General features: G+C 44.2%; 1 non-coding gene across 1 annotated transcript; it reads left to right on the top strand.

Annotated features, from left to right (window-relative positions):
• The first annotated feature begins 6,292 nt into the window (after positions 1–6,292).
• Positions 6,293–6,364, top strand: trnaq-uug (transfer RNA glutamine (anticodon UUG)). Its single transcript has one exon. It is a non-coding gene; the product is annotated as a tRNA-Gln (tRNA).
• The last annotated feature ends 3,055 nt before the right edge of the window (positions 6,365–9,419 follow it).

Raw genomic sequence — 9,419 nt, 5'->3', positions numbered from 1 at the left:
TTTTGACCACTTGCCTCCTCAGGAATCTGGTAGCAGCCGCTGATAGCTTCCTCTTTCTGCCACGTCCAGGTCGCGTAGCCACTGGTCCTTCAACGTGGAACTATGCTTCCAACTGTATTTCTAGGGACATTCAGTGCTTTTGCTTTCTTTTTGTATCCTTTTCCTTGTTTGTGCAAGGCAATGATCTCTTCTCTGAACTTTTTGGACAAGTCTTTTGACTTTTGATTTCTGACATGCAATCAAACATCACTTCGAACAAACCCGGAGCCAGACCAGGTGTTTATGTGTTCCATCTCAAGCACACCTGAACTAATGAAGCCCTTGATTGGTTGCACCAGGTGTGCTTGATACAGGGAGTTGAATCATTTCAAAGGTGCTCTACTAAGTACTGAAGATGCTCGTCACGAAGGGGTGGAATCATTTTGAGACTGCAGTAAATTCATTAAAGTCATTAAAAGTAGCATTTTGTGTTGAATTTGGATAAAACCTTTGTAATCTTAGTTTCATTAAACTACTTTAACAATTATTGTGTAATTTGTTTATTGCAAACAGCTGAGAAATTGTATATTTTGCCAACAAACCTAAAATGCAATGGGGGGTTGAAGAATTTTGATTGCAACTGTGTATATATATATATATATATATATATATATATATATATATATATATATATATATATATATATATATATATATATATATACATACACACACACACACGTATACATTTTTTTTAATTAAAATAAAAACTTGAACACAGTAAGCGTTGAGTAAACAAATACAGACAATAAATACTCTCCCACATTCAGTATGTCATGTAATGAGCACTGAATCCTGACGGCATGCAAACTGTAGCCCTTCAATGTCAAGAGGTTGCCTCCAAGATGTTCCAGTCTATTGTGCATCTGAAGGATGTCAGTGATTCCTAGAGGATGGATACATAATAAACATCATAAACATGTGTGTTAACTGCTCCCAAAATGACAACGACAATGTTTTTAGGCTAATTTATTCACGCCAACGTTAATGATAACTTCATGTTAACCATTTCTACTGGATAAAGTCTGCTAACGTTGAATGAAAGTTTTTTTTTACTTGTTACGGTTTAATATTAAATTCATGTTTTAATGATGTTTTCACAAATTACCGGCGATGCTATATTGTGTGAAGTTAATAAAAACTAGAAAATTCCGCAGTATTTTTAAGAGTGTCACGTAGACTGCCCGCAGATGCCTGTGCATGAAACCATAGACATAATATACATAGACGCCACATTGGCCGCTACCGCCTATTGGCACTGACGAGAAATGCAGCCGCCATCTTGGAACGGTCCTCCGCTCTGCTCAGTGTAATCCGTTTTCAGGTGCAATCAGCTGTGAGCGCATTCAATTAATCACACCTCACTGAATACCCAACTGATTTTCACGTGGGTTCTTTTGCTGCAAAGGTCATACATGCAGCTATGACACAGGGCACATAGTTCAGCGTATTTTAATATTCATTGTGGACTTAACAGTAATGTAGACTATGATAGGTATTTTGCAAATCACACATTATAATTTTGATAGAGAAGCAGAAACAGATAGTAGTAGTAAATTCAGACATTTAATACGTTAAAAAACAATATAGAATTAGAAATAAAATGAATTGAATATTTGCAAGCACACACACACGCACACAAATAACTTCAACAGAGCGCCGGGTGTTTGCACCAAAGAGGGTCTAACTATCTAACTATGACACACACACACACACACACACAAACCCCTGGAATAGGACTGTCTTGCAGAGCTTCTTTCTCGTGCTCCCTTTTTGCAGTTCCAGAGTGGTGAGTTTGGCAATGTGGTGCAGCCTTAGCTTGAGAAACACAGACACAACCAATGACAACAAGTCTGAATGATGGTTGTCGATGCCAAACTGTGTCTCTTCAATATGTGAAAAAATAATACATATTTATATGCACTTTACACAGTGCTCAAAGACCCTTTACATAACAGACAAAACAAAGCAACCGTAATATACAGAGATTGAAATATTTTAGATAAATCAAACCTTTACTGTGCCTTGTGATGGAATTACTAGGCCGCCGTGGTTTTTCAGGGCTAGAAGGTGGTAGCTCTTGATACGAGAGGTATCTTACTTTTGTTGAATTACATGTGAATAATACACTGTGTTGGCAAGTTGCTTTCACATTGAACTCAGCTAAGCTATCAGTTACTCTGCTATGAATAAAGCTTCACTACACAAAAGATACTACACAGTGAAATGCAGCGAGTATCACAAACACAGCAGCTAGTTTGCTACACAGCGAGCTGCTTTAAGATGCGTTAATTCCTCATGACAAGAAAGTTGTGTGGCCAATGTTATACCAGTGATAGGTTATATTTTTACAATAACATTATTGTGTCCGTTTGAATCTAAGTGTTATGGAATATGACTCATCAAGTCTCAGTTCACAATCAGGTGAAAAACAGCCGGGGAAGTAAACATAGCCTAGCTAGCTGACTGCGATTCCACTACAGTGAGATACTTGCTCCTTCTCTACTCTCTGGTAATATTCTTTTCACAAAACACAACCAATAGGACGGTAATATTAAATCTTACTTGTGAAAGGTTATCCCCCCGAGCCCTTCTGGCGATGCTCTGCCAATTAGCGCAGAAATAAGCAGCACAGTGCTGCGGCGTCCTGTATCTTCTGCTGCTACGCAACTACGAGTACCACCGCTCCAAGATGGCGGCCGTATTTCTCGCGACCAGAAGCCAACGCGGCGTCTATGTATATTCTGTCTATGCATGAAACGGTCAAGCAGGCAAGCGAAGACCAGCCAAAAAGGATAGCTAGCAAACTAAAGACATGACCCAGTTTTCTCTGTCTGTTTTAGCCACGTGTCATCAGTTGGGCCCTTTTATTACTAGTGCAATGCTAGCTAGCGCCATGTTAGCATCATGCTATCGCCCCCCCCCCGTCGTGGGCAGTATCGTAGCCCTGCCCCCCACCAAAACGTCCGCACCTTGCCCCCCCACGCCGTTTGAGACAATTCCGATCAACGGTGCGGGAGATGCAAGCCAAACTTTTGGAATGATTGTGTAGTGATCAGTTCTGTCCTACCAAGTGTCGTTTTTTACTACATTATTATTAATAATCATTTCATTGTTAATACAAAATAATTCAAACTGGTGTTGGTTGATTCATTTTAAGGATGGTCTGTGGCAATTAACTCTACGTCCATACACATTGATTGGGTGTGCAATAAATGATGGAGATGAGGTAACTGTGTCAGCAGGTGGCAGGGACTGTTCTACAGTACAGATCTCCCCGGGGTACGAAAACAAACCCACTTAGTCTGGTTAAGAACAATATCTTATTTCAAAAATTCTGCCGTGTGCCAGCGGTGCCGCAGTCATCACGAACAGATGTCACTTTGCGTGACGCAGCAGAGGGAAATACGTCTCATTCCTCTTGAAACACATGTTCCGGTTTCCTTTAGTGCTTTTCTTGAGTCCCTCCCACATCCGCGGTACGAAGGATTAAGATGCAAGGAAAACATGTGGGGGGGGGGGGGGGGGGGGGGGGGGGATATAATTAAGAGAGTTGGGAGAATTTTTCAGACACAAGCCAGTTAGCAATTACTAATAACTCATTGCATGGTTTGTGCCTGCTTCCTCCTCTATGCGTTTAGACATCAGTGTGGATGTGATAGTTTTCATCCTCTCACCCTAACCTGCAACATCGTACTTCAGCCTACGGTCAAGCCAACGTTGTCCAGGCAGCCATTCAGTTCCTCCAAACCAATTCACAAAAGCTTAATGGCTCCATATATTCAGAAATTATAGCAAACAGGATTTCCGATGCATAGGATTTTGTAGGATTCTCCATCTAGTGTGAGTGTACAAATGTGTGTTGTTGACTTGCTTTTCAGCCTGATGAAGAAAACAAATAACACTTACTGTTGGAGTAAGTATGTACATGTGTGTTTCCAAGATGTTATGAATGATTTCCCTCGATTCCAATAACGGTTCATCCAGTTAACCATCAACTTTTCTGTCTTGGATTTCATTTTTCTGAGAGGAGTATATTTTAGCGCTGGCATGTTAACGCATTATTATCGCTATAACATATTCATTAATTAACAACTATTTTATTGGGCTTTGACTCTTATTATTTTGAAAGTCCGTTGCTCGCTGGCTCTAAATACACGTACAGAAACGCCACGGGGAACAGCAGGGGCGTCAGCACGCGTTTCAAACTCTTACGTGGCCCTTTCCATTATAAATGTCTTCCAGACGGAGGAATCGAATCCTGAGGTCCATTGCTAACAGCCACACACAGTTACAGGAGAATCACGGCTGTCATGTTTTCTCTCTTGTCGTCCTGTTCTCTTCATCTATCTGTGTTTCTCCTCCTCTCCAACGTCCCATTTTCTTTCCTTCTCCCGTCTCTCGCCCGACCTAAAGAGAAAGCTTTAGTTGTTTGAACAAGTGCATGAGAGGATTGAGCCTCAGATAATGAGAATTGTAGGGCAACGCCAGCTTTTTGATGTGTGTGTGTGTGTGTGTGTGTGTGTGTGTGTGTGTGTGTGTGTGTGTGTGTGTGTGTGCGGGTTGTGACCTAGACAACAGAAAGAGGAGAGTTGACCTTTGGGAAATAATCTTCTGTCGGGGCACGTTGGCCAATTTGCTCAGGAAAGGACTGTGTGTGTCTGTATGTGTACGTGGGGGGGGCACGTATGTACCTGTCCGTGTACAAGAGGAAGAAAGCACAATGTACAATAAAGACAATTGTTGAGGTGGAAATGGAAGAGGGCGGTTGGGAAAGAAAGGAGAGGTGTCACATGTGGGTTTAGGCGAGACGCAACGAGAAGATGAGGACAAGGACGGGAGCCACGTACAGCTTCATAGCGTTATTAGGTAATCAAATACATTATGGATGCCCTTGTTCCTACAGGGCATCCATAATGAAAACAGTTAACCTGCACTGAATGCTGAGTATTCTTTGTCTTATTCGACCTCCATTAAAATATACATACGCTATTTCCAGGGTCTCATGTCCGAGCTTCTCAGTTGTATTAATACTCTGCTACACAACACATTTGTTTTGTGAATGACCAAAAATGTTTTGCATACTTGTCTTTAAGAGTCACATGACTGAATAAAACCTAAAAATGTACAATTCAGTTGTTTCTGTAATCATTTTGGAAACTTCATTATTCAATAATATATATCTTTTTTCCTCCAATTAGAGTTCCGCTCCCTCTCCTTTCTCATTTTTTATTGGAGCTGAGGCTTACAGTACGTACAGACACACATTATACAAATGGCTGTGAATGACACCTCTAGACTACACTACGGATGCACTTGCTTCCATTCACGTTCTCAAACACACACAAGTGTGTGGAGAGGCACAGAGTCAGTGAAATGGATCCACATAATCAGAATTCAGATCTCTATCCCTAACTGTCTGGTCAGTAATTAAGAAGCAAGTGATGTCCAGAGGGAAGGGGTCTTATCCTGATATCCCCTCTCCCCCGAGGTTACATTAATGACGTGACGCTGTTGAGAGTGCTCGTCACATCGACACAAAGTATAGCTGCTCGGTGTCTTTGTGATCCCTTAGAAGAGCGAGGACCAAGATGGCAGTTTCCTTTTGTATAACAGCGAAAGGGAGACAGCGGTGAAATGATGTGAAACAAGGAGTGAAATGCAGAAAAAGGACATGGGGTGCCGAGTACGGGGGCCTGCCGGCTGCAGGAACCCCCCTCAAGGGCCGGATTCCAGACGGCTCTCAAAACCCTAAAGGGTGGGAGGGAGAGGACCAGGGGACGGGTGGGATGGGACCTGAGTCGTGGAACCGGAACCGGGGACCTGAGTCGTGGAGCCGGGACTGGCAGAGGAAGTTCACAGTCAGCGAGCGAGCAAATATCTTGCGCGAGACGAACTTTTGCTCGCGCGACACAGAGATTTGCTCGCTGATGTTTGATTTACGCGCGCGCATCAACCTTGGTTTACACTCTCAAATTTTCACAGTGATTTGCCGCCATAAACTTGTATACTGGATTTGTGTATGTAGACAAGGTTTCAAGCCTCGTTGGCCAGTAGGCAGCGCGTCAGTCTCATAATTCGAAGGCCGTGAGTTTGACCCTCACACGGGGCACGGTTTTTAACCCTCTTGTCCTCAATTTCTTGATGTCCCGACACACAAATACTACGTAATATTCTGTCACCAATAAAACACTCTCTTTTGTGTTGGAGATATTTCAGACCAGGCGAGTTGGACCGTTCTTGTCTCCATCTGTGGTTCCATGGTGTAATGGTCAGCACTCTGGACTTTGAATCCAGTAATCCGAGTTAAAGTCTCGGTGGAATCTTCCAGTCAAAAGTTTTAAAGTCCTTGGTCGGAATTCATACCTGCAAGTCCACTTTGCTGCGTGAAAAAGTCAAAGACTTGGAGCCATGGAGAAAGCAGAAGTGTCGTCCTTAAGGATGCGGCCTAGTGACTTTGAGATAGAGTTTTGGTCATCTGAAAAGGCTAGCATCTGGAGCAGGTACCCGCTACGTATTTTTAACCCTTACCCAGTGGCTTCAACCTTCGTCAGCGTCTCGTTGATGATCAGAATCAGATCAAACAGTGGGGGGGGGGGGGGGGGGGGTGCTCGACTTTCAGTCAATTTTTAATATTTTTTTACATTGTTTCTCTTTATCATGTTCTTTATCTGGTACCAATAATGAGCAGAAGTCGAGAGTTGAGAAACTGAATCTGGACCAAATGTTTAGTTGCATTCTTTGGGTGAGAGTTCAAGTGCTAACGCCGACATTTGACCTTTTACACAAATCTAGCCGAGGTCCAATCTAACAAAGTTACACTTGGCTTTCCTGTATCCAAATGGGATTAATTGATTAGATTAGATTATATTCAACTTTATTGTCATTGCACAGGGTACAAGTACTGAGGCAACAAAATGCAGTTTAACATCCAACCAGAAGTGCAAAGTAGCAAAAGTGCAGAGTATGTGCATATGTAAAGTGTGGTAAGTGAATAAATTGATATGTACAGTAATAAATAGTTGTGCAATATGAACAGCAAGAAATGGATATACAATAACAGTGCAAATGTTCAGTGGCTGGAGGAAGGTGTGTGGCAGTCAAGCCAGGGTGGAGGGGGGAGTACAGTCACTGAGGGAGATGTGTGTGTATGTGGGGGTGGGGTTCAGAGTTCAGGGGGGAGTTCAATAGAATGACAGCCGCAGGGATGAAGCTGTTCCTGAACCTGCTGGTCCGGGAACGGAGCACCCTGTAGCGCCTCCTAGAGGGGAGGAGGGCAAACAGTGTGTGGCTGGGTGAGAGCTGTGCCCTCCGCAGACATCTCTTGCTCTGGACAGCCTCAATGGTGGGGAGGAGCCGGCGATGCGTTGGGCAATTTTCACCACCCTCTGCAGTGACTTACAGTCTGCGACAGAGAAGCTGCCGTACCATACGGAGATGCAGTTTGTAAGGATGCTCTCTATGGTCCAGCGGTAGAAATTCTCTAGAATCTGAGGAGACAGAAGGGCCTTCTTCAGTCTCCTCAGGAAGAAGAGACGCTGGTGTGCTTTCTTTACCAGGGATGAGGTGTTGAGGGTCCAAGAGAGGTCCTCAGAGATGTGGACACCCAGGAACTTGAAGCTGGCGACACGCTCAACCTCTGTCCCGTTGATATGGATGGGGATGTGTGTGCCAGTTTTCTTCCAGAAGTCCACAATTAGCTCTTTGGTCTTCTTGGTGTTGAGAGCCAGGTTGTTGTTGGCGCACCACACCGCCAGGGGCTGGATCTCCTCTCTGTAGGCCGACTCATCGTTGTCACTGATGAGGCCAATCACCGTTGTGTCGTCTGCAAACTTGACAATGGTATTAGAACCGTGTACAGGTGTGCAGTCGTAGGTGAAGAGGGAGTAGAGGAGAGGACTTAGCACACAGCCCTGTGGCACGCCAGTGTTCAGGATGAGGGTTGAGGAGGTGTGGTTCTCTACCCTAACAGACTGGGGTCTGTTGGATAGGAAGTCCAGTATCCAGTTACAGAGGGAAGTGTTGATACCCAGGTGACTGAGTTTAGTGATTAGTTTGGAGGGGATGACAGTGTTGAAAGCTTAACTGAAGTCTATGAACAGAATCCTCACATAGCTGTGGTTATTGCCCAGGTGAGAAAGGGCGGAGTGTAATGCCGTGGAGATGGCATCCTCCGTACTCCTGTTCTTGCGGTAGGCGAATTGGAAGGGGTCCAGTGTGGGTGGTAAGCAGGTTTTGAGGTGAGCCAGGACCAGCCTCTCGAAGCACTTCATGATGGTTGGAGTGAGTGCAACTGGGCGGAAGTCATTTAGGCTCACTGCGGTGGAGTTCTTTGGCACTGGCACGATGGAGGTGGTTTTAAAGCACGTGGGGACAGTAGCTTGGGCTAGTGACAGGTTGAATATATCAGTCAGGACCTCAGCTAGCTGCCCAGCACAGGCCCTGAGCACGCGTCCGGGGACGCCATCAGGGCCAGCAGCCTTATGTGCATTAATCCTGCTCAGTGCAGCACACACGTCGGTGGAGGAGAGTGTGAGGGGCTGGTGGTCTGAAATGAGCACAGTCTTGATGGCGGCCTCCTGGTTGTCCCTGTCGAAGCGTGCATAAAAGCTGTTGAGCTCGTCAGGGAAGGAGGCATCATTGTTTTGGGGGGTGGTGTTGGTGGGTTTGTAGTCTGTTATGGCCTGGATGCCTTGCCACATGCGACGGGGGTCGGAGTTGTTTTTGAAGTGCTACTCAATCCTTAGCTTGTGGCAGTGCTTGGCCTGCTTGATGCCCCTCTTCAGGTCAGCCCTGGATGAACTGTAGGCTTGATTGTGGGATAGACAATTTAAATCCTCAGATAACATGGTTCATGGCTTCAAAGCAGGCATCAAGACACATCGTGTTACTGGTCCTTCACAACATCACTAAGTGGCAGCATTATGACCACTCTATCACTCATTGGCTATTACATTACATTACATTACAGGTCATTTAGCAGACGCTTTTATCCAAAGCGACTTACATTACACTTTAAACTTTAACTTTAAAAAAGTTCATCTAGTGTTTTTTTTAATGAAGGTTATTCCTTTTTTTCATTCATTCTTCCAGAAGCCCTATTTGTAAGCCATACATTCTTTGTCTGTGGCTGACATTTGCATAGTCCCATGCATCAGTGGATGGGGAGGGGGGATTCATTTACCATCAGCTCCTTGGGTGGTTTGAAAGCCTTTAAAAAACGAGACTCCATACAAAATAACTTTCTATACAATTTACGCAATCATTAACAGGGCCATACAAACACCACATTAAGCACACATATTTCAGCCAGGAGACCCCTGGATGTGCCAAACCAGAACCACAACTGATATTTGTTACGTAACTTGCTTAATACAATAG

The sequence above is a fragment of the Gasterosteus aculeatus genome, chromosome X, assembly GCF_964276395.1.
Source record: "Gasterosteus aculeatus chromosome X, fGasAcu3.hap1.1, whole genome shotgun sequence".
NCBI classification, from domain to species: domain Eukaryota; kingdom Metazoa; phylum Chordata; class Actinopteri; order Perciformes; family Gasterosteidae; genus Gasterosteus; species Gasterosteus aculeatus.
This window is presented reverse-complemented; position numbering and strand designations above follow the sequence as displayed.